This window comes from Pelobates fuscus, chromosome 8 (assembly GCF_036172605.1).
Source record: "Pelobates fuscus isolate aPelFus1 chromosome 8, aPelFus1.pri, whole genome shotgun sequence".
In the NCBI taxonomy this organism is placed as follows: Eukaryota; Metazoa; Chordata; class Amphibia; order Anura; family Pelobatidae; genus Pelobates; species Pelobates fuscus.
Window position 1 is genome coordinate 172,452,027 of NC_086324.1, and position 7,859 is coordinate 172,459,885.

Genomic DNA, 7,859 nt, shown 5'->3' on the forward strand with positions numbered 1-7,859 from the left:
AATAGGAGCTATAAGAAACATGAATGAAGTGGTTAGCTTCCCTCAGAAAACTAAATGGGAAAATGATCTGAAATGCCCTCTAGATCAGGATGAGTGGTGTAAAGCCATAAATATTACTCGCCGACAGGTCCAATGCTTAAATCTATTAGAATCTTACTATAAGGTCATCTACAGATGGTATCTAGTCCCTAGTAAGCTGTCCCAGAGAGCTGCAGGGTTCGATATTCAGTCTATGGAGAGCTGCAGGGTTCCGTGTTCAGTCTATGGGGAGCTGCAGGGTTCAGTGTTCAGTCTATGGAGAGCTGCAGGGCTCAGTATTCAGTCTATGGAGAGCTGCAGGGTTCAGTGTTCAGTCTATGGAGAGCTGCAGGGCTCAGTATTCAGTCTATGGAGAGCTGCAGGGTTCAGGGTTCAGTCTATGGAGAGCTGCAGGGTTCAGTATTCAGTCTATGGAGAGCTGCAGGGTTCAGTATTCAGTCTATGGAGAGCTGCAGGGTTCAGTATTCAGTCTATGGAGAGCTGCAGGGTTCCGTGTTCAGTCTATGGAGAGCTGCAGGGTTCCGTGTTCAGTCTATGGAGAGCTGCAGGGTTCAGTATTCAGTCTATGGAGAGCTGCAGGGTTCAGTGCTCAGTCTATGGAGAGCTGCAGGGCTCAGTATTCAGTCTATGGAGAGCTGCAGGGTTCAGTATTCAGTCTATGGAGAGCTGCAGGGTTCAGTATTCAGTCTATGGAGAGCTGCAGGGTTCCGTGTTCAGTCTATGGGGAGCTGCAGGGTTCAGTGCTCAGTCTATGGAGAGCTGCAGGGCTCAGTATTCAGTCTATGGAGAGCTGCAGGGTTCAGTATTCAGTCTATGGAGAGCTGCAGGGTTCCGTGTTCAGTCTATGGGGAGCTGCAGGGTTCAGTATTCAGTCTATGGAGAGCTGCAGGGTTCAGTGCTCAGTCTATGGAGAGCTGCAGGGTTCAGTATTCAGTCTATGGAGAGCTGCAGGGTTCAGTATTCAGTCTATGGAGAGCTGCAGGGTTCAGGGTTCAGTCTATGGAGAGCTGCAGGGTTCAGTGCTCAGTCTATGGAGAGCTGCAGGGTTCAGTGTTCAGTCTATGGAGAGCTGCAGGGTTCCGTGTTCAGTCTATGGGGAGCTGCAGGGTTCAGTATTCAGTCTATGGAGAGCTGCAGGGTTCAGTGCTCAGTCTATGGAGAGCTGCAGGGTTCAGTGCTCAGTCTATGGAGAGCTGCAGGGTTCAGTATTCAGTCTATGGAGAGCTGCAGGGTTCAGGGTTCAGTCTATGGAGAGCTGCAGGGTTCAGTGCTCAGTCTATGGAGAGCTGCAGGGTTCAGTGTTCAGTCTATGGAGAGCTGCAGGGTTCAGTGTTCAGTCTATGGAGAGCTGCAGGGTTCAGTGTTCAGTCTATGGAGAGCTGCAGGGTTCAGTATTCAGTCTATGGAGAGCTGCAGGGTTCAGTATTCAGTCTATGGAGAGCTGCAGGGTTCAGTATTCAGTCTATGGAGAGCTGCAGGGTTCAGGGTTCAGTCTATGGAGAGCTGCAGGGTTCAGTGCTCAGTCTATGGAGAGCTGCAGGGTTCAGTGTTCAGTCTATGGAGAGCTGCAGGGTTCAGTGTTCAGTCTATGGAGAGCTGCAGGGTTCAGTGTTCAGTCTATGGAGAGCTGCAGGGTTCAGTATTCAGTCTATGGAGAGCTGCAGGGTTCAGTATTCAGTCTATGGAGAGCTGCAGGGTTCAGGGTTCAGTCTATGGAGAGCTGCAGGGTTCAGTGCTCAGTCTATGGAGAGCTGCAGGGTTCAGTGTTCAGTCTATGGAGAGCTGCAGGGTTCAGTGTTCAGTCTATGGAGAGCTGCAGGGCTCAGTATTCAGTCTATGGAGAGCTGCAGGGTTCAGTATTCAGTCTATGGAGAGCTGCAGGGTTCAGTATTCAGTCTATGGAGAGCTGCAGGGTTCCGTGTTCAGTCTATGGGGAGCTGCAGGGTTCAGTGCTCAGTCTATGGAGAGCTGCAGGGTTCAGTGTTCAGTCTATGGAGAGCTGCAGGGTTCCGTGTTCAGTCTATGGGGAGCTGCAGGGTTCAGTGCTCAGTCTATGGAGAGCTGCAGGGCTCAGTATTCAGTCTATGGAGAGCTGCAGGGTTCAGTATTCAGTCTATGGAGAGCTGCAGGGTTCAGTGTTCAGTCTATGGAGAGCTGCAGGGTTCCGTGTTCAGTCTATGGGGAGCTGCAGGGTTCAGTGCTCAGTCTATGGAGAGCTGCAGGGCTCAGTATTCAGTCTATGGAGAGCTGCAGGGTTCAGTATTCAGTCTATGGAGAGCTGCAGGGTTCAGTATTCAGTCTATGGAGAGCTGCAGGGTTCAGTATTCAGTCTATGGAGAGCTGCAGGGTTCAGTATACAGTCTATGGAGAGCTGCAGGGTTCGGTATTCAGTCTATGGAGAGCTGCAGGGTTCGGTATTCAGTCTATGGAGAGCTGCAGGGTTCGGTATTCAGTCTATGGAGAGCTGCAGGGTTCAGTATTCAGTCTATGGAGAGCTGCAGGGTTCAGTATTCAGTCTATGGAGAGCTGCAGGGTTCAGTATTCAGTCTATGGAGAGCTGCAGGGTTCAGTGTTCAGTCTATGGAGAGCTGCAGGGCTCAGTATTCAGTCTATGGAGAGCTGCAGGGTTCAGTATTCAGTCTATGGAGAGCTGCAGGGTTCAGTATTCAGTCTATGGAGAGCTGCAGGGTTCAGTATTCAGTCTATGGAGAGCTGCAGGGTTCAGTATTCAGTCTATGGAGAGCTGCAGGGTTCAGTATACAGTCTATGGAGAGCTGCAGGGTTCGGTATTCAGTCTATGGAGAGCTGCAGGGTTCGGTATTCAGTCTATGGAGAGCTGCAGGGTTCGGTATTCAGTCTATGGAGAGCTGCAGGGTTCAGTATTCAGTCTATGGAGAGCTGCAGGGTTCAGTACTCAGGAAATCTGCCATCATTCCATCATTGAAAGTTATGCAATCAGAGAGGGGTGCAGGGCTGCATGGCAGTATCGCCAATTCAATCCATTACTGTTGATGCAGGGGGTCAAGTTGTTCTAAAAATGGGGCATGCCAGCCTGCACTGTGTGTATGCCGGGTTACATGGCAGCCGTGATAACCAGCCCCATTCACATTGATTGGTTTTATTTTACACAGAGCAGATCACGAATTCTAAACATTCATAAACATCAAGTGGGAAAACATGTCAAAACTACCATTGAATCCGATTCACATTGTTATGGCACCGTATCCACTGCAGCTCGCAGAGCGGGCATTTCTCTGTCCCCAAAAGCAGGACATTAGAAAGGAAATAGGCCCCAAATTAGGATTATTGTGATCAGTACGGGACAGTTAGGGGTATAAACAGGAGCTGCTGGCTTCAATGCTCAACCTGTAAAAAAAATGGAGTGTTTATATATATATAGAAGATATTACAGAATATTACAGAAAATCTATAAAGAACAATTCTCAGGATTCTAAACACCATTGGATGTCATTGGTTTCTTCAAAAAAGATTTTCTGAGCCCATTGTAACATGGAGCCCGGATAGCTCAGTCGGTAGAGCATCAGACTTTTAATCTGAGGGTCCAGGGTTCAAGTCCCTGTTCGGGCGGCTCCTGCATGTTTTTTTTTTTTTGCATCAGAATTTTTTCTTTAAAAATAAAATGATATTTCTATAACACTTTATACATTGTTTTGCTTAACAAGTACAACAATATAATTTGTTTTTGCAAAAGAAAAAAACAACACTTTGGTCGATTACAAAATACTGTGTAATTGAAAGCATGGCCTCCAGGTGGCGCTGTGACGATCCCTGGTTATGTGACCTTGTGTTATATGCGCTTTATTAACAGCGCCCTTTACTGTTGTACTTTATTCACTAAACATCCAATTGGACTGATTTGAAATTAGAATTTCCCAGACTAGACTTTTTCCCAGATCAGCACTTTTTGCCTAAATTTTGCAATCTGTTTTTTAAAGATATATATATATATATATTTTTACATTTTTTCAGTTTATCAGAATTTGGTGTTTAGTTACTAAATAAACCCCACTACGTTTAAATTCATATCGGGGATATGTTTAGATAAAATAAAACTGGATTTTCTACCAGCGATTCCGACAGATTGATTTGTGTGTCCCTGAGATGGCGGTTCAGGGGTTTAAATATTTATTAGTCTGTTAGAAATATTGGGGATTGTTCACTAAAAGCTGAGCTGCCAATTAAATAGCAAACTTTAGCCCGAAATAGCTGATTTGGAATAAATGTGTTTAACCCCTTAAGGACCAAACTTCTGGAATAAAAGGGAATCATGACATGTCACACATGTCATGTGTCCTTAAGGGGTTAAGCCATGTTTGCACGACAGGTGTGAGTTCACCAGCACACGCTTATTGTGACATCTATTACCCACGTGCCAATTCTACGCATTGTGTGAGCCTGCCCCACGGGGAGGAGGGGACCTCTACGTGCATATGTCAGCAGGAACAGTCCCTTTGTTTCCATGGCAACTGCTCCATATATAGCACTTTGCACAGCAGTTGTTTTTCATGCATAGCCTTTTTTCACGGGCGTACTAAACAGAATATTGGGGTGATGGGACGATTGGCTGCAATGCTCAGCACTATCACGCAGTTATTAGAATTCGGATTGGTTTTGTATTGACGCTTTTTGATGGCGTTGCCAATAGTGAATGCTGTGAATTGTAACCTGTATATTTGATATTTTGGGGGTAGGTTGAAGATGCAGTGCATGCTGGGAAGATCCAATATTGGAAGGGTTGCTAGGTTACCATTCGTAATTCTCCAGCGTGGTGGGTTCCTGCATTCTGATTGGTCAGTCTCATTGAGTCCTTCTAATAAGGCAATGCTGCAGGTTGTACCCCACTTGTTTTATATCCCCCCCCCCCCCCCCGTTATTGGATATTACAATACCCAGTCCGAAATATAACATTTGATACAAAAATGACCCTTTTTAATGTTTAACTGACTCTGAATTACACCATATTGATTTTCGCACTGTGGTTAATTAAATGGTATCATATTATTATTATTATTATTTTTTATAAAGTGCTAACCAATTCCATAGCGCTGTGCAATGGGTGGACTAACAGACATGTATTTGGAACAAGGCGAGGCACAGAGGGTGTTGAGGGCCCTGCGCAATGAGCTCACATTCTCTTATAGCATTTGAATAGTATATAAAGCCGACCAGCACTATTCATGAACTTCCCAACATGGGGAAAACATGGCAAAACTACTAATGGGTCAGATTCACATCTTTATATTTTAATATTTTAAAGAGAGAATCGAAGCACCATATCCACCGCAGCCCAGTGTAGTGGTTATAGTGTTATGTATCTTTTTGTATCAGTATGTGTTTATTATTTGTCTGTATTCTCTCTGTTGGACAGCGCTGCACAATATATTGACACTATATTAATCATAATGAATCTATAAGCTCTATTGGGGAGTATTCCAAAAACTGCGTCTCTCCCCAGCACCCAGAGCCCAGCACCTCTGCAGCCACATTGATAATGTGAAGATCTCACGTATGATTCTGTCCAAACTTGGACGGCAGTGATAGGCTGGGTATCAGCTTGGGGCACGTTAGCCCAACACGCTCAGCCTGTAATTACTGTTCATGGTTAGACAGATTCCCTCTGAATAATGCTGATTGCAATAACCCCCATCCCGACACAGTTTGACTGAAACCCGGACTGTGAAATCCATAGATCTATAACTCTCTAACCTCTACTTCCTTTTATGAGCTGTGGTGGTTATAGTGCTTAACGCTCTCCTTAAAGATCAGAGATTCTGAACCCAATAACACTGTTACGTCCAATGTATTGTCCCCTGTATAGATAATATATTTTTGACCCGGGGTCAGCTGTCTTTAATGTCACCAGAAAACAGGTGACGAACCTGATGTCCCTTTTACCCTAGAAAAGGTCGTCTGTCCCTCAAACATTCCACATTATTTTTAAACTGGGATTGGAGCTATATATGGGTTCGACGGTAACGAAAGTGTTAATGGGATTTGCAATACTTTATTCTCTGCATTGGGGGATAATTGGGATATTAAAAAATACTTTATTAAAGGCCCATTTATATTGATGTTATATTATGTTAATATATCCATTGTATATTGAAAAGATCTCCAGGGAATAAATAAAGGATAATCATATTGTACACAGATCAACGCCAGCCTTTGGAAACAACACGAGAAAGAGCAGCCTTTAAATTAATCTAATTAACTGGCGAGATTGCAGATTGCAACACTAACATCTCCCTGAGTGGCCTATTACTGAACACCAGGCACCAACAACAGATTATTATTACACTGAGTGAGAAACCTCATGTTATCAGGACAGGCTCAGACAGTGCTGGGTTTATATCTATTGTACTGACTGCACGTTATCAGGACAGGCTCAGACAGTGCTGGGTTTATATCTAATGTACGTTATCAGGACAGGCTCAGACAGTGCTGGGTTTTTATCTAATGTACTGACTGCACGTTATCAGGACAGGCTCAGACAGCGCTGGGTTTATATCTAATGTACGTTATCAGGACAGGCTCAGACAGTGCTGGGTTTTTATCTAATGTACTGACTGCACGTTATCAGGACAGGCTCAGACAGCGCTGGGTTTATATCTAATGTACTGACTGCACGTTATCAGGACAGGCTCAGACAGCGCTGGGTTTATATCTAATGTAGGGGATCTGACTGCACTTTATCAGGACAGGCTGAGACAGCGCTGGGTTTATATCTAATGTACTGACTGCACGTTATCAGGACAGGCTCAGACAGTGCTGGGTTTATATCTAATGTAGGGGATCTGACTGCACTTTATCAGGACAGGCTGAGACAGCGCTGGGTTTATATCTAATGTAGGGTATCTGACTGCACGTTATCAGGACAGGCTCAGACAGCGCTGGGTTTATATCTAATGTAGGGGATCTGACTGCACATTATCAGGACAGGCTCAGACAGCGCTGGGTTTATATCTAATGTAGGGGATCTGACTGCACGTTATCAGGACAGGCTCAGAAGCGCTGGGTTTATATATATTGTAGGGGATCTGTACGCACGTTATCAGGACAGGCTCAGACAGCACTGGGTTTATATCTAATGTAGGGGATCTGACTGCACGTTATCAGGACAGGCTCAGACAGCGCTTGGTTTATATATAATGTAGGGGATCTGTACGCACGTTATCAGGACAGGCTCAGACAGCGCTGGGCTTATATCTAATGTAGGGCATCTGACCGCACGTTATCAGGACAGGCTCAGACAGCGCTGGGTTTATATCTAATGTAGAAGATCTGACAGCACGTTATCAGGACAGCGATGGGTTTATATCTAATGTAGGGGATCAGACCGTACGTTATCAGGACAGGCTCAGACAGCGCTGGGTTTATAACTAATGTAGGGGATCTGACCGCACGTTATCAGGACAGGCTCAGGCAGTGCTGGGTTTAGATTTTGCTACAATAACTGGCCTATTTTAGTGGATTCACTTGGCTGATGTTTCATGCTTTGATAAGTGATAACTGAATCCAGGCATAATAACTACGCAGGAAAAATGATCTCTACTATTGTTTGCATCTTGCACTATTTTTGGGCTGATAATTTACAATTTCTGGATCATTTCTTTGCAATGCCTGATTTAGGTAATACATCTTCTAGCTCTATGTCTCTTACAGAAGACTGTTCCCTCCAATAACTCGGGCCTCCTTATTTTACATTTCAGTTCACCTTAACTTGATTTATTTTTCACCTAAACTTCTTCACAATGTATCTGTTTGATTTGTTGTACTGCGCTACAGAACACATTGGCGCT

General features: G+C 44.7%; 1 non-coding gene across 1 annotated transcript; it reads left to right on the top strand.

Annotated features, from left to right (window-relative positions):
* Window positions 1-3,554: 3,554 nt before the first annotated feature.
* On the top strand, window positions 3,555-3,627 carry TRNAK-UUU (transfer RNA lysine (anticodon UUU)). Its single transcript has one exon. It is a non-coding gene; the product is annotated as a tRNA-Lys (tRNA).
* The last annotated feature ends 4,232 nt before the right edge of the window (window positions 3,628-7,859 follow it).